General features: G+C 40.2%; 1 protein-coding gene across 1 annotated transcript in view; it reads left to right on the top strand.

The window, feature by feature from the left end:
* The window catches only part of CTTNBP2 (cortactin binding protein 2), a 206203-nt gene that overhangs the window by 55441 nt on the left and 132162 nt on the right, over positions 1–18600 (top strand).

Below are 18600 nucleotides of genomic sequence, written 5' to 3'. Positions count from 1 at the left end.
CTCTGTGTGAGGAGGAGGGATTACTGACTTTGGACATGCAATGTCTAGAGGATGGCACTCCTGAACAGAAGAAGCTGGTAGTCTGCTTCATATTTCAAGAGGTGGAGTAGCAGATGGGCTTCCAAAGTGAGACCTATCGTGTAGACCAGAAATCAAGTATTGAGTGAAGAGCGTGCTTAGTAGTGCAGGGGGACTGGTAGTGAAATCAGAAACTGGAGAGACTAAAGGATCCCCGTGATCTAATCCAGAGAGAGAGTTTGTGTGACATACCCAGCAGCCACTTTGGAAGACAGTTTGGAGGTTTCTTACAAAACTAAACATTCACTGTAGGATAAATATCCTGGACAGTGTCATTTGTAGCTTTAAGATCCTGTACAAACTGATATTGATATTCTTCAGAGTGAGGTTTTTTGACTAGCGAAATGGGGGTTTTATAGAGACTGGCATGGCCAAATTGATCCTGATTTTAAGAATTTCTGCAATATTGGTTAAATTTCCTCTCTCTAAAGCTTTTTTCTTTTTTTAAAGAGGGTATTATTTCTTAGTGCCCCTTATTTAGGTTAATTTTTATGGGTTGGGTGTTAACTGCCTTACTTGGGGTTTCATCAGCCCAAATGGCTCAAGCAATCTACTTGTAGATCTCAGATGGGAAGAGTTCACCTTCAGGTACTTCTGGGAAAGTTAGGAGCACCTGGAGCTGGAGCGCATGTTCTGGCTGCTTCTCAGGGGAAATAGTTATCTGTGCAGGCAACTTACAAAGTAAATCTTGGCCTAGCAATGGAATGGGGAAGTCTGGCATGTAAAGAAAACTATGTGAAAGTTTTTGATCCCCAGGCTGGCATTTAGAGGTTGAAGGAACCCCTGTTTTTAATCCAGTCCTCCAGTAACTGACACTGCGGCTGAACTTTTCCTGCTTAGTTTTGTATTAAGCTGAGTATGTAACCTCCCACAACTATGAGGAAGTCAATTAGCTTGTTCCCCATGGTCAGTTGTACCCAGGGCTCCTGTGGGTAAATAATAATAAGTTGAGAAGTATCTAGTAGAGTCCCTGGGCCTCCTTGTTCATCATCAGATCCGTCATTTCTTTCTGACTTTTCTTGGCAAGAGTTTCTGTCCTTTTTATTAATAGTTTTCTTTTTAAGTTCTAGGCACTCCTTTCTCCAGTACCCTTCCTTTTTGCACTATGTTCATCGACTGGCACCTAGTGGGTCTTTTCCTTTTTCTTTTGGGTCCTGCCTCTCATGGTTTCCATCACTGTTTTCATGAAAATGGCCTGCTTTTATTTCCTTGTTTCCCAGCCATGGTCAACTTTAAACACTATGTCCACCAAATGGGGATTCATTCCCAATCCCCTGTCTAAACACTGGAGCTTCCTTCTGATGTCTGGGGCACTTTGCCCAATAAAAGTAATGTTTACCAGGTAGACATTTTCTGATGTCGTGGGTCAGTATCAGTGTGCTTTTGATAGGCCTGATAGATCCTTTCTAAAAATTCAGAAGGGTCTTAATTTCTTTTTATTGAATGGCTCTTATCATATTCAGGCTCTTTTGTTTAGGCACCCCTTCGTCAGCCTTCTAATATGCACCTTTGTAATGTTCTAGACAGACTAGGTCCCCACTATTCAGGTCCCGGTATGGCTCTGTCAAAGGAATCACCCCAGTTGGGTTGGAGGTCACATTGGGATTCTCTGGATGGAGGCAATAAGCCATATCTCTAACTAGCTGCCTTTTATCTGCTGTTAGCAGGATGCTAAGGAGAGCCTGTACATCTTCCCAGTTTGGATGGTGAGTGTCAAAAATGGAGGTGGTAAGATCTGCGATTTTCTAAGAATCATCCCTATATGAAAGGTTGTAGTTTTTCCAATTCAGTAAATCTGATGTGGAAAATGAAGTTATGGGCCCAGTAGAGGCCAGTGGGGTGGTTTGTTCTGCCTATAGTATATTGCCTCAAAAGGAATTGTTCCATTCTGGATAGGATTCACCCTAACCAAATTGGGTCCTCTGCCAGGTCTTCGATCATACAAAGGTCCAGTTGTTGCCCCTCTGGACTCTATTTCAGGGGTATCTAGCAGCGGGGGATGGTGGTAGGGGAAATCTTCCTGCTGCTAATCCTGGGTCTCTTGGGTTAAGGGCATTAAAGAGCCTTATTTCCATTTTTCTTTTCTTACTGTGTCTTACTATCAGGGAGGGATTTTGAGTCCAATTTCCATCTCTTCATCATTATGTTGTTCCTTTTCTTTGCCAAATCCTTATTATGTAAAAACATAAATGCCTGGACATAAGTGATTTCATCCCATTTCCCTGACTGTTGGCAAACACTTCCAATTGTATGATGATGTACCAATTTATGGAACCATTTAGGGGCCATTTCCCCCCATAGTCTGAAGTATACATAGGCTAAACAGTGTTACAATGGAAAATCGGTTCCTTCTTGGTCATCGGCTCACAGCTGTACATAGACTGGTTTGCTAAAATTCAGCTCAGTGCGTTCCTTGATGAACAACCCCTGATGGCCTGAAAGTACAGACTCAAAACCATAAGCATGTAAAGACCCTAGATGAAGTGGCAAAGTATGAGCAAAACTTGGATCTATTAATTCCATTAGTTCAAATGAGCATTCACAAGCAAGTCGTAGCATCTTATCTCATGCTAATCGATATTGCAAGCGTTCCTGTCCAGACCCAAATGGCTTGAAGCCCGAGCAACAGGGATAGTTTACCAACCAGAACTGCAAATGATCCTAACTGTTCCCAAGTGGTGCAAAGCCCAAGTGTCATGAAGCTCAAGCATCATGTATAGCCTACCGACTGGTACTGCAAATGGTCCTAACTAGACCCAAGTGGCACAAAGCCCAATTGTCAGGGATAGAGGACCCCCAGTGTGGACACTGGTTCAACCTACTCAGTCTTAGTCTCTCTACTCCCCAGAAAACCATTTTCTTTCCCCGGCCAAGTGTTTTCAGGTGGCTGACACCTTGACAAGGAGTGCAGGGAATCCTCCCCCCACAAAATGCTCTCAGCACTAGATGGGAAGTCCCCACAGTCCTGTTTTTGCGGTCAGCCTGCCACAGGCAATTGGGAGCCCCGCTCAGACTTTCCAGTCTTATTAAGGTCCATGCTGTTCCAGTGGAGTCACCAAAAACTGAAACCAAAACAGAGATTCTGCTGCTTGCTGCAGCAAAAGCCAAATTCATGATACAGGTGCTGGTGGAGAAGGAAAGAGGTTTATTTGGGTACCATGACCTGGGAGATGGTGCACTCCTGTGTCAGAGACCATCCCCCTTCCTGCTTCAGCCCAAGGTCCTTATAGGGATAGGGAGTGCAGGCCTTTATTTTTCTATCTTATATCTGGCTAGCTTTTGGCATACTCCAGTCCTGACAATTCAACTTTTAGTTTTTGACACACTATTTGGGCCTGTAGGTAAGACTCCCTGGTGCTCCCTGTCTATGGTAACACCAGGACATGAAGATATTGATCAGAGCTCTGGTGAAGGCTGTTGAGGCCAAGGATGTTAATACATTGTAATCTCTGATCCTTTTGCTTATCCACATAATTCAGGCCTCCCTGGATTGTAGAGAATGTTCAGTGAAGTAGGGTGCAGGAAACACTAAGCTCTTAGATAAGCTGTTTTTGTTTTATTTGTTCCCCAAGTGTTTGAATTTGATATGAAAATACAATAACCAGTAAATATTTTATCCACAGTTAGAATTTTACCTTACCTTTCCTTAACATTCATTACTTTAAAAAATAAAAGCTTACATGTGGAAATACCATTAGCCTTTTTATAGCCAATAGGATTCTTCAACAATTTGGTAATCTAGGCTATTCATCCCCAAAGGGTAGTTCAAATACAAATTCCAGTTATGACCTTGTGAAACAAAAACAAGCATTACTTTTTCAATTAATTCAGACTGAGAAGTGTTTATTTCCTATGAGGAGCAGGCAGCCTCCAGGGCCATATATCCATGGAAGAGTATGGTTCTTTCTACCAATGAATCCTTTGTAATGAAGGGAAAGCAGCCCAATGCTGTAGCAAAACCATCAGCTGTTTAGTAGCTTTCATGCCTTTCTGGGACTCTTCTCCCTCCAAATATTGTTTCCGCTATGAAGACAACATTCCTCCCAGTGGCTGTATGTTTGGATTTCTGTTTTTTTACTCTCATTTCCAAATCTTATTTTGAAATTCTTCACATTTGAAAAGCAAGAGAAAGGAAATAGAGATACCATGCATAGTGTGTTCTAATGTGTCTCTGGTCCTTTCACTCAGATGTTGACTGATGGGCTTATTAATCCTAGGGTAGATTTTTAGTATGTTAGAGTGCTGATTAATTTCTTGACCTTATAAGATACTCATGGAGCCCTTGATGCTGGACTTCTAGTGTGACTTTGTGGATCAACAGGATTACAGCAAAAATACTGTAACATGGATCACTTTAAAGGGTGCATTTATTTGATTATTATTTGTAATGACATAAAGAGAATTTGATTGCCTGTTGTACACTTCGTATGTGTTGTGTACATTTAAAAAATCTTTTGTTTATTAGAATCATTTAACACTGGAAATACTAATAAAATTGAGTGTTACTAATCACTAAATCAGCTTCAGAAGAATTATTTTGGAGATGGGTTATTACAATTTTTCCTCCAATAAGTTGATTTTTTTTTGGTCATTTTTGTGGCCTCTTCCACAAAAAAATGGAGTAGGAATTGCTTCTACAGATGCCCATCTTAATTTCAAGAAAGTACATGTTATCCTTTACTTCTCAAACACAGCTAGCTGCAAGTATCCATGTGCTTGGTAGCAATATTTAAAAATAAATTATACAGGCAAAACAGTCTGTGCATTCACTTCCAAGTACTATATTATTTTAGAGGGATCCTCTAAATTCATGGCTATCCTGAGTGAGCTCAGACAAGTCTCATGATGTTTCATGTGTACTCCTGACAGATCTTGTTTTAGAAATTTTGATTTGCAGTTAGGTCAGTTGTTATGAATGTGGGGCTGTGACCAGGGCTTTGGATGTGATTCCCATTTGGGGCATTTACTATAGCACAGAGGCAGTAAAATTATACATGAATCCTTTCCTGCTGGCTAGCCCCATGGTGGGACAGTCACTCAAGGAATGGGTGACAAGTGTGTCTTGAAAGCCCATTTCTAATCCTGTTGCTCCCAGAGATGTATGTCCTGTAGTACATTTCATAGCATAATCTGATCCTGTATACAAAGCAAAGGCATTCGGATAAAAATGAAATGTTTACCCTTACTATGAATGGTAGCCTTTTTTACTCTGGCTGAGGGATTGTGACTACAGGCTTTTGTTACATGTAACAATTCCCTACAACATGATTTTGGCAAAGGGTGATGACCTTAATCTCATCCTAACTAACTTTGTTTCACTGTCCTTGGGTTCTGCAGGAATATTAACAGAAGACTAAGGATATTAGAGGACAAAAACAGATGCCTTCAGTAGCTGTTCCAGAATAGAGGGGGTGGGGATGACCGGGTCCTGATCTCCTTCCTGCACCAAATTTCAGCGGGCACTGTAATGTGCTGCCTCCACAGAAGAGCAGTGTTATCTCGTCTAAGGATGCCACTAAGTCTTTCAGTGAGAAAGTGGGTGGCATAGCCTGGAGAGGAGAAATCAGATTAGTACCAGAATAAGCTTTACAACTACAGTTCAGGTTTACTCTTCAGAAATTTATCACAGACAGTCATAAATCATGTTGGAGACTCAGGAAATGATTACCATTCATCTTGGCCTAAACTCCTTTGGAGGATACTCCACATTCCACTGCTTTATAATGTATAACACATGTTTACATGTTTATTCTGTATTACAGACTAGTTAAGTACCCCTTTCCATTCTGCTCACAGATGCCCAGCAGAATAAAGAGGAAAAGGACAGCTGTTTGCTGGAGAAAAATGGCCCATGCGTAGACCTTGCTTGAATAAATGATGAAATGCAAAAAGAAAAGTTTAGCAGAAACCCATATAGTTGAGCATTTTTAATGACATGAAACAACACAAACAGGCCTGTCATAAATGACCAGTTTAATGTTAATAATACCAGCCAACCTATGCACCACATTTGATGATTTATAAAGCATTTTTGCAGCTGTCCTTGCATCAAATACAGTGAAGGGAGACAAAATTCTATGATCTGAAATGGGTTCTTACCCTGTTGCTGCAAGTGACACTTGTCCTGCTGACACCAAGTGACACCTGTCCCTTGAAACAGATGAGCTCTTTTCCTCACCTTTTGCCTCTTAGGTCTTTGTGCCTTGGACTTAAGAGTAGCCGGGAGCATCCAACCCACAGTTTGCACATCTGCAGCCTGTCGGAGGGCACACATCTTTATGGCAGGCATATGATGAAGGGACTCTGCTTTCTCCCAGGGTTACCCTGTGATCTATGGTATGCATTTTTTTTTTCTGGCAGCTGCAGCCATTTTCTGCTTCGCTGTGGGGAGAAGCAGCAGGTGTACATTCTTTCAAGAACTAGGGAACATTTAACGGTGGTAAAATTACTGGCAGAGTTTGAATAAAGACTGCTTTCAAACCTTTTCCCTTGATTGTTGTTGATAGCAGGAGAGTAATTTCAGCTGATAGAAAGTAAGAATGTTAAGATCTTTTTGTTTATGTTTTGCAGATGTTCAGCAGTTCTTGCAACTAGTAAGTTACTGCTCAGTGACCAAAAAGGGTTTTGTAGGGAGTTGGGAAAAGACACAGCAGAAAGAGCCAAACTATATCCATCATTCTCTCCTTGTGTCCTGGGGACTTTTATTTTTAACCAAGCTAACTTATGTTTCCTGCAGCTATAAAAGGGAGGGTATTTTAAATTTGTAATCACAGCCTCTGTCCACAGAAATTATCTGTTATATTATCCCCAGTAGACAAGACTTTGCCTTTATTTCTTTGTTTTTCAGTTTGTAAAAATTTTGCATGGGTCTGCTTATGTTAACACTGTTTCCACATTTTCCCCCTCAAGTTATAAATAAGTAGGTATTTTTGAAATTATCATATTGGCTAACTGCATTATTCCCGAAATGCTGAGACATTTCAAGGAAGCTACCTTATATTTTCTTGAGTTTTGTTTGTTTGGATACCTGCTTATATGTTTATTTTTAGGAAAGATGTTTAATGCTGTTTTTTTTTTCTTCTTGTTATAAGTTAAAAGTCCTAGATGATGAAGCAATTAAGAAAATACTTCTGTGTAGTCATGATGATGTGAATAACATGAAAGTGGGAGAAAAACCTATTTGGTGTTTTTAGAACACAAATTTGGTCCAGCAAATGTGAAGGGAGGTGCCTGTAGAATCTCAGCTGATGTGCTTGGTACAGGACTGTTCAATCCCCATAAGTGGTCATTGTTTCTCTAGATAGTGTCTGACCACTCAATAAAAGCCTGTTTTTAAAAATTTATTTTAAAAATCAATGGTCAAACCAAATTCTACTCTTCTTTTTAATCAGTGGAAACATATTTTCTTACATATGTTCTAAGTTGCCTCTTTACCAGGAGCTTTTATTTTGCTGCTTTACTCTAATGTCACAAACTTTGATACATTTTTTTGATGGGGTTATTTATTTAGATGGAAAATTCTACCAATTTACTCAGTATCTAGGAACTTTAGGAAACTTAGCATGAATAATATGATTTACAACTTGAGCGAATGAACTACATTTGTTACTTTAGGGTCACAAATAGAATATTTACATGTGATATTTAAATTTCACTCAGCCCTGGCTAGTGTGGCTCAGTGGATTGAGTGCTGGCCTGTGAAATAAAGGGTCGCTGGATCGATTCCTGGTCAGGGCATATGCCTGGGCTGGGGGCCTGGGTTGGGGGCAGACAAGAGACAACCACACATGGATGTTTCTCCCCCTTTCTTTCTCACTCCCCTCCCCTCTATCTAAAAATAAATAAATAAATAAAATCTTTATAAATAAATAAATAAATAAATAAATTCCATTCATAATGGCAAAGCTTCTGAACTTAATTGCATAACAATATCTCCTGTCTCTAAATGTGGTACTTCAGAACATATCATTCGCTTTACATAAGAACTGATTTTAGAATGGAAGGAAGGAAGATAGCAGAGGAGTGAGGGGAGGCTGCGCTTTCAGGCTCCCGAGACCCGTCTGCCGTTTGGGCTAATTGCAGACAGAACTTCTCAGTGAGCAGCTGGACACTGGCAGGAGTCGAGCCATGGCACTGCTGGATTAGAGAAAAACCATCTGGGAACAAGCTGTTTAGTGAGGATAGCGGAGGAAAAGGGGATGAAGCAGGATTCCTGACTGGGGTAGCTGCCCGAGCTGCGGCTGGAAGTACACAAAGGCGTTTTGGCGACCACAGGCTACCCCAGAGAGGAGTCGGGAGGAGAGCAGATCTCTGCCCCCTGGCAGAGACGGGACTCGACCAAGTGGCATTGGTGCTGAAGGACAGGAGACAGCGTGCTGCCGGGCAAGTGAGAACATAATTCTCCTTTATATTCTTCTCTAGTGGACGGTGGAGAGGGGAGGAAAGTTTGGGGGTGGTAGGCCATTCTTGAGGAGTGCAGGCGCAGAGGCGCGCTCATCCACTCCCCAACCCTACCCTTGGGTCGAGGGGGCGCGCATAGGGAAGTGCTCTCATTCACTGGCCCAGGTGCGTGGGGCAGTGAGTCCAGGTGTCCCTCGGACACTCCCCAATGGACATAAGATCAGTGCCCCAACGGGCACAGGGAGGGCCCACTGAACATGCAGAGGACCGTGCGCAGACACCCCTAGCCAGCTCCCGTGGGCTCCAGGCCCCAGGCCGGAAAGCAGACCACTAGCTCAGGCTCTGTTTGTGCCGCCCAGACGGGTGAGGGGAGGCGGGCAGCTGCAGCACGGGAACAGCGGGCGGCAGCGACTCACAGATGCTCACTTCCACTGAGCACAAGTGTCCGGGGCCCCGCCCTAAGAGGCGAGAGACCAACTCCCGGAGCTCGGCTCAGCGGGACTGAGGGCACTGGCACCTCTTGGGCCTCCCCGCACTAGCAGGGACGCACCTCGGCGGGAACGCAGAAACACCTCAGCCCGGCAACAATAGGCGCCAATCGCGGGGCAAGCTCTTGACTGCCCCTCCTGTGCAGGGGCACGAGCGCGCAAGGAAACCTCAGCTGGCTCCAGCGGGCAGCAAGGGAGCGCACCATGCAGGCAACCGCGGACGCACACCATTGCGGCAACCGTGAGCGCACACCATTGCTGCAAGAAACAAGAACCTCTGAGCTGCCACACTAGACCAGCTGTGGACGCAGAAAAAGAAGACGACACACCAAGGCTAAACTGAGTAAAAACATCCCTTTTCTTTTTCCCACTTTTTTTTCTCTCTTCTTTCTTTTTTTCTTCTTTCTTCTTTCATTTCTTTCTTTCTTTCTTCTTTTCTTCTTTTTTCTTGTTTTTTTTTTTTCCGGGTCTTTTTTTCTTTTTTTCTTCTTCCTTTTTTCTTTCTTTCTTCTTTCTTTCTTCTTTCTTTTCTCTCTTTCCTTCTTCTTTTTTCTTGTTGTTTTTTTCCCTTCCAAAAAGAAAAACAAACTTTATCTCTAACGTGTTGCATATAACCTCTCCTCATCCTTTCTCTTTAATCGTTGTTTATTTGTTTGTGTGTCTAGTTTAGCCCCCCATCACTCTAAATAATAGAAAATAATTACTATATAAACCCAATACAATACAACCCCACTTTCTTACTATATTATGCATTTTTCCATCCTTTTCTTCTATTTTTATTAACATACAATGTAAATATTACCTTCTGGCTTGCATAGTCTCAACTATTATTAATCTATCACCCCCTCTATCAAAAATTGTATTTTTCCTCCCCCAAAACAACTCATCTATTTTTCTTATAGTATAAAATCTCTAATCTCATTACATTTACATTAATACGGGCTCGTTGGCTGACGATAGCAGGATAGAGGGTGGGGGATATTTCTTGAGGGTGTGGGTCTCCTGCCTGGGCTGTATGTTTATGTTTTTAACAGCATATCCACAAAAGAACTCAAGACAAAGTGGATAGAGTGACTCCCAACCAACTAGCCAGAAGGAAGATCCTACCAAAGAACATCTGAAATATAACCAGACAGCATAAACAAACGACATAAAGGATAACTCAAGAACATCAGGCTCAGGATATCAAAGAGACTGCACCACTGAAACCCCCAAAGCTCCCATAAAGTATCTCACACCACAAAGGAGGGAAGTCAAAGCAGGCCACCCCCCGCAAAACCAAATAAATAAATAAATAAAAACAAGAAGAATCCAACATGGTAAGACGCAAAAATAACCCCTCAATGAAAAGAAAAGAGGAATCGTCAGAAAGAGAGATAGATGAAATGGACATAGCCAAAATGTCAGACATGGTATTCAAAACAATGGTGGTAAAGAAGCTCAATATACTCGATATCCTTAAAAACAACTATGACAGCCTCCAAGGAAGTTACCAGCAGCTCCAAGAAAATTACAGGGAACTTGCAGAGAACTACACCAGCATAGAAAAAGACATAGAAACTGTTAACAAGAACCAGGAAGAATTGAATAGTTCAATCTCTGAACTGAAAAACACAGCAGAATCAGTCAAAAGCAGACTAAATGAAGCAGAGGATCGGATTAGTGAGTTAGAAGATAATGTAGAGAAAAACTCCCAGACAGTACAGCAAAATGAAAAAAAGATTGAAAAAATATGAACAAGATATAAGGGAAATACAGGATAGCATGAGAAGAAATAATATCAGGATCATCAGAATTAGAGAGGGAGAAGAAAAGGAGAATGGAATTGAAAAACTGATAGGAGAAATAGTGACAGAAAATTTTCCAAACTTGATGAGAGAAAAAGTTATACAAGTTCAGGAAGCACAGAGAGTTCCAATGAAGAGGAACCCCCAAAAACCCACGGCAAGGCACATCATAATTAAAATGGCAACATTTCAAAGCAAAGACAGAATCCTAAAAGCAGCAAGAGAAAAACAGCAAATAATATACAAGGGAGCTCCGATAAGGCTGTCAACTGATTTCTCAACAGAAACATTACAAGCCAGAAGGGAATGGTCAAAAATATTTCAAGCAATGAAAAACAAAGGCCTACAACCAAGAATACTCTACCCAGCAAGGCTCGCATTCAAAATAGAAGGTGAAATAAGGAGTTTCTCAAACAAAGAAAGACTGAAAGAATACATCTCCACGAAACCAGCATTGCAGGAGATGCTAAAGGGAGTGTTCTAAAAAAAAGAAAAAGAAAAAGAAGAAAAGAACAAGAGAGGAGAGGAACAGAGGTACAAAGGGCAATGAATAAATACACATCAATAATAACCTTAAATGTAAATGGATTAAATGCTCCAATTAAAAGACATAGGGAAATGGAATGGATAAGAAAACAGGACCCACATATTTGCTGTCTATAAGAAACACACCTCAAAACAAAAGATTTACAAAGACGGAAAGTAAAGGGATATAAATAAATATCCCAAGCAAACGGACTGGAAAAAAAGCCGGGGTAGCAGTCCTCATATCAGACAAAATGGATTTCAAAGCAAGGGCAATAAAAAGAGACAAAGAAGGACATTTCATAATACTTAAAGGAACAATCCATCAAGAAGATATGACATTGATAAACATATATGCACCCAACATAGGAGCACCCAAATACATAAAGCAAATACTAGAAGACCACAAAAAGGATATCAACAACAACACCATAGTAGGGGACTTCAACACTCCATTATCAACAATAGACAGATCATCAAAGCAAAGAAACACCAAGGATATACAGGCATTGAACAACACACTAATCCACATGGACCTAACTGATATATATAGAACTTTCCACCCCAAAGAAGCAGAATATACATTCTTTTCAAAGGCACATGGGACATTTTCAAAGATAGACCACATGATAGGACACAAAACAAGCCTCAACAAATTCAAGAAAATTGAAATCATATCAAGCATCTTTTCAGATCACAATGCGTTGAAACTAGAAATCAACCTCAGAGAAAAAAATCAGACACCCAAACTCATGGAGATCGAATAACATGCTATTAAATAATGAATGGATTAACAATGACATCAAAGAAGAAATCAAGAAATTTCTAGAAACTAATGATAATGAGCACACAACAGCCCAAAACCTGTGGGACACAGCAAAAGCAATCTTGAGAGGGAAGTTCATAGCAATACAAGCATATCCAAAAAGGATAGAAGAATCTCAAATAAAAATCCTAACCATAAAGCTACAAGAACTAGAACAACAACAACAAACAAAGCCTAGGCCAAGAAGAAGGAACGAAATCATCAAGATCAGAGCAGAACTAAATGACATAGAGACTAAACAATCCAAAAGATCAACAAAACTAGGAGCTGGTTCTTTGAAAAAATAAACAAAATCGACAAGCCTCTAGCCAGTCTAATCAAGAAAAAAAGAGAGAAGACCCAAATAAACAAAATGAGAAATGAAAGAGGAGAAATCACGACTGATACCACAGAAATACAAATGATAGTTAGAAATTACTACAGACAATTGTATGGCAAGAAATTTGACAATCTAGAACAAATGGGCAAATTTCTGGAAACATACAACCTTACAAAACTGAATCAAGAAGAAGTGGAAAGTCTCAATAGACCAATAACAAAGAAGGAAATTGAAACAGTAATTCAAAATCTCCCTGCACACAAAAGCCCTGGACCAGATGGCTTCACAGGTGAATTCTACAAAACTTTGAGGGAAGAACTAACTCCTATCCTCCTCAAACTATTCCAAAAAATCCAAGAAGAGGGGTAAATCCCAAACTCTTTCTATGAAGTCAGTATTATCCTAATCCCCAAACCAGGTCAAGACACAACAAAGGAAGAAAACTACAGGCCAATATCACTGATGAACATAGATGCTACAATCCTCAAAAAGATATTGGAAAACAGGATCCAACAATACATCAAAAAGATCATCCATCATGATCAAGTGGGCTTCGTTCCAGAGATGCAAGAATGGTTTAATATTCACAAATCAATAAATATAATACATCACCTAAATAAAATGAAAGACAAAAATCACATGATCATGTCTATAGATGCAGAAAAAGCATTTGATAAAGTACAACACCCATTTATGATGAAAACACTCAGCAAAATGGGAATAGAGGGAGCATACCTTAACATTATTAAGGCTATATATGAGAAGCCTGAGGCCAACATCATACTCAATGGACAAAAACTAAAAGCATTCTCCCTGAATTCAGTAACTAGACAAGGTTGTCCACTCTCTCCACTCCTATTCAACATAGTTTTGGAAGTCCTAGCCACAGCAATCAGATAAGAAAAAGAAATAAAAGGCATCCAAATTGGGAAAGAGGAAGTAAAACTTTCATTACGTTATATGCAGATGACATGATAGTATACCTAGAAAACCCTATCGTCGTCGGCAGCCGTCTGTCTCGAGAGACGATGGTGTAGCTTCTTAAGAGTCTATCTGCACCGCCGAGAATGGCTGTGCAGTCCAACTCGGGAGTGACACGGTATCTGTCTCCTCCCGTGTTGAATCGACATCTTGCGATGATGCTGGAGTGTCCTCTCCAGTGAAGCTGAAGCTACAGAGCCTGGGCAGGGTGATATGGAGGGTCTGCTGTTGCCCATGCAGCAGACCCCCCCTCTCTTCGCAGCTGAAGGGTCCAAGGGAAAGACGGAGTCAATACAGCTTGGCTTCAGGTGCGCCGCAGGAGTTGCCGGTGTTGACTACAACGTCAAACCGCCTTAGGGACTCCGGCTCCGGATTTTCTGTCGGGGTTTACTCCCTTAGCCTTTCCCCTGAAGAGGTATGCCGCAAGGCATCGGAGGTTTTTTGGAGTCAGAGTTTTCCTTCTCTGATGTGCCCTGACTGGAAGATCGAACCAGTGACACTTAGCTCGCAGGCCGATGCTCAATCCACTGAGCCAAACCAGCCAGGGCTTAGAAAACCCTATAAACTCCACTAAAAGACTACTCGATAGGATAAGTGAATTTGGCAAAATAGCAGGGTACAAAATAAATATACAGGAATCTAAGGCATTTCTGTACACCAACAATAAAATATCAGAGACAGAGACAAAAAAGAAAATACCATTTACTATAGTAACAAGAAAAATAAAGTACCTAGGAGTAAACTTAACCAAAGAGATAAAAGACCTGTACTCTGAAAATTACATAACATTGAAGAAAGAAATTAAGGAAGATACAAATAAATGGAAGCAAGTACCATGTTTTTGGATGGGAAGAATCAACATCATCAAAATGGCCATACTACCCAAAGCAATTTACAGATTCAATGCAATCTCTATTAAAATACCAATGACATATTTCACAGACCCAGAACAAATACTCCATAAATTCATATGGAACCAAAAAAGACCCCAAATAGCAAAAGCAATCTTGAGACAGAAGAACACAACAGGAGGAATCACAACACCAGATATCAAACAATACTACAAAGCCACTGTAATCAAAACAGTCTGGTACTGGCATAAGAAAAGACATATAGATCAGTGGAACAGAATAGATAGTCCAGAAATAAACACATGCCTCTATGGTCAACTAATCTTTGATAAAGGAGGAAGGAACATAAAATGGAGTGAGAAGAGCCTTTTTAACAAATGGTGCTGGGAGAACTGGACAGGGATGTGCAAAAAAATGAAACTAGACCACCAACTTACACCACACACGAGAATAAACTCAAGATGGATCAAAGACTTAAATATAAGCCGTGACACCATAAAAGTCCTAGAGGAAATCATAGGCAAGAAAATATCAGATATCTCACGTAAAAATTTCTTCATGGATACATCTCCTAAAGCAAGAGAAATAAAGGAACAAGTAAATAAATGGGATTACATCAAACTAAAGAGTTTCTGCTCAGCAAAAGAAAACATCAGCAAGAAGAAAAGGAAACCAACCATATGGGAAAACATATCTGCCAATGACATCACAGACAGGGGATTGATTTCCAAAATATATAAAGAGCTTATACGACTCAACATCAAGAAAACAAACAACCAAATTAAAAAATGGGCAAAGGATCTGAACAAACGCTTCTCCGAAGAGGACATACAGAAGGTCCAAAGACACATGAAAAAATGCTCAACATCATTAGCCATCAGGGAGATGCAAATAAAAACCACAATGAGATACCATTTTACACCAGTCAGAATGGCCATCATCAACAAATCAACAAACAACAAGTGCTGGAGAGGATGTGGAGAAACAGGAACCCTACTGCACTGTTGGTGGGAATGCAGACTGGTGCAGCCACTATTGAAAACAGTATGGAATTACCTCAAAAGATTAAAAATGGAACTGCCTTTTAATCAGCGACTGCACTACTAGGACTATACCCGAAGAATCTTGAAACACCAATTCAAAAGGATGTATGCACCCCTATGTTCATTGCAGCACTGTTTACAATAGCTAAGTGCTGGAAACAGCCTAAGTGCCCATCTGTAGATGAGTGGATCAAAAAACTGTGGTACATTTACACAATGGAATACTATGTAGCAGAAAGAAAGAAGGAATTCCTGCCATTTGCAACAACATGGATGGAACTAGAGAGAATTATGCTTAGTGAAATAAGCCAGGCAAAGAAAAAAAAAATACCATATGATGTCACCTAATACAGGAAACTAAAGAACAACACAAACAAAGGAACTAAATAGAACAAAGAGCAGAAAAGCAGTCAATAGTGGGGAGGGGCGAGGGAGAGAAGGGGGATAAGTAAGGGAAGGATTTAGTCAAGGAATGTGTATAAATGAGTCATGGACATGGACAACGGGGAGGGATATGATTGCGGGAGAGGGGGTGGGTTGGGTGGGGGAGAGAAATTGGGGGAAAAGGGGACAACTGTAATTGAGAAACCAAAAATAAAAAAAAAATTTTTAAAAACTGATTTTATGTATAAGAGGGTAGTATTGAAATAGGATTCTGTAGTATTTTGTTCTAAGTCTTTGCATTTTGCTCTGTATTTCTTTAAAAAGTTCTCTCTAAAGGATTTACTATTTATATTTTCTCTATCCATGGAGTGTCATATTTGCATGTGTTTCTGTAACTGTGGGATAATGTTGAGTTCTTTTCCGCCTACCAGTGAGCATGTTGATTCTGTTCATGCGTAGCATTTCATGAGTGCACCCTCAGTGCTCGACCTCCCACACACACTGAGAGGGGTCTAGAATAATGGACTTCAGAAGCACAGGCTTTTCCCCAAAGATATATGATGCAATAGGAGAGACAGAATAGTTGTACACCTGTGGGCACACACATGAAAACACTCACCCAGTACACTGGACACTTGATAGACTTCTCCTGGGAGCTCTGAATAACATGGAGACCAGCTCTAGCATCTGACTCCCAGCTTCCCATTTGTGAGATCACCTGAAGTATATAAAATAGGCAAAAAGAAGCCAAAAAGGGTGTCATCATTATTGAAATGATAGCTGTCACTTAACTACATGTTTGTGATTGTCCAGGTACTGCTAAATTTCTTATATGCATTGTTCCATGGGTTAGGTAGCTATTATCCTCATGGAACTGGTGAAGACCCAGGGCATAAAGTTATCAGCCCTAATTTACAAAAGTTTGAAGTGGCAGAGTCTATATTGCAATACTTTGCAGGGGCTGTGGCTCAGGACTTCTCTTACTGTGAGCTTAAAGGAGCACATGATGTAAATTTGCAACATTCTGTCCACCGATTCCCCATATTAGAGAAGTGTATTGATGGCAACCTTCTGAAGTAAAGATATTTGAGGAGACTCTACCTGTCCTGCTTAGGATAAATGCCAGATGTGGGTGACTCATACTGTCCAAAAATGGAGGAAATGAGGAAAGGAAGGAAGGAAGGAAAAGGAGGGGAGAGAAGGAAAAGAAAAAAAAAAAAGAAAGAAAAAGAACAAGAAAAGGCCTTGTGGAATATTTTGAGGCATAGAAAAATAAAAGAAAAAGGAAGATAACATTTAAAATGCAAGGGAACAACATGCATCTGACAAAATAATGAGAAACAAGTAAATTTTAGAAAGTACCGGTAATTCTTACATAGCCTGTGTTTTGTGTCTTAAAATTCAGGGAAACATAGGCTTTTAAGTGACTGAGTGGTAAGTAAGGTCGATTGTGATGAAGAGAGAGGATGTCTGCAAAACTGAGGAAAAGAGCAGAGAATGGTGCATCGATCTTGGAGGCAAGAATTTGGGAGTGAGTCCTAGGTCCACCACTTATAGCTGTAGAACCTTGGACAAGCCCCTTTCCCCCTCTACTTCAGTGTTCTTATATATAATATGAGGTTATCTACTCAATAGGGTTGTTATAAGAATTTAAAATGAATTAGCAGAAACAAAGCATATACTAAAGTAACTGTGAAAAATCAACATTATTAAAAAATTGAATCCATAACAAAATTAAGATCTCTCAGAACCCAGAGGAAGGGAATAAAGTGATAAAGTAGAAAATATATATGTATGTGGACAATAGAGAATGGAGATTCACTAGGAGTGAAATTCATGTTTTTGAAAGAGACTAGAACAAATGCAATGGATGCTGCAAACAAAATGTAGCAGAATCTTTAGCTTAAAAAGGCTACACTCCAGGCTGGTATGGCTCAGTGAATTGAGCACCAGCCTGCAATTCAAAAGGTCACTGGATCGATTCCTGGTCAGGGCACATGCCTGAGTTGTGGGCCAGGTACCCAGTTGGGGGTGTGCGAGAGGCAACTGATTGATGTTTCTCTGGCATATCCATGCTTCTCTTGCACATCGATGTTTATCTCACACATTGATGTTTCTTTTCTTCTCTCTCTTCCTCCCTCCCCCCTCTCTGAAAATAAATAAGAAAAATCTTTAAAAAAATGGCTAAATACCAGGCCAATACCAGCCAAACTAGAAATAATCTTAAATGTTATTTATTAATTTTAAGGGTAGAAACAGAAATGATTTAATCAGGCAGAGAAGCAGGAAGTTTACCTGAAAGGGACAAAACTCTGCCAGGCCTTAGACTTGCTTTTGTGCACTATAGAATGCTGAAGGTGATAAAACAATATCTCTGTTGAAGGATACCACATGAGAATATTTTCACCCAGACAAGGTGGTGGTCATGTAAAAAGAAAATAAAAGTCATCCTGAGATTGACAATGATATAAAATAGTCCCATCCAAAAGCTACTTGAACAGTAAATGGCCTAGAGATTTACCTAGTTAGAAGTCAGCATAAAAAAAGTAATGGTATGAAAGTGCAAAAAGGAACAAAAAATTGGTTATTAGTTCTTGTCCTTGGCTGGGGCATCTAAGAACTTAGGGACTCTTGCTAGACCTACCAATTGAGTGGACAAAGCTGAGTGTGATTCTGATGAGCAGTCAGCACTGAGAACCACTTTACCACTTCTAATCAATCTGTAAAATATGTAAAATATGTACTGTATACAGATAATTAAGAAAGTGGGGAACATTGCCAAGGATATGTAAAAAGGATCCCATTATTCTTAAATTTATGCTAATTGATTTGAAAATATCAAACTTTTATAAGATATAAAAAATTTTAATAGGTGAAAAAGATTATTTTTCAGTGGCAGGATTCCAGTGTGTGTCTAA

This window comes from Furipterus horrens, unplaced genomic scaffold (assembly GCF_987537825.1).
Source record: "Furipterus horrens unplaced genomic scaffold, mFurHor1.1.pri manual_scaffold_9, whole genome shotgun sequence".
Classification (NCBI taxonomy): Eukaryota; Metazoa; Chordata; class Mammalia; order Chiroptera; family Furipteridae; genus Furipterus; species Furipterus horrens.
This window is presented reverse-complemented; position numbering and strand designations above follow the sequence as displayed.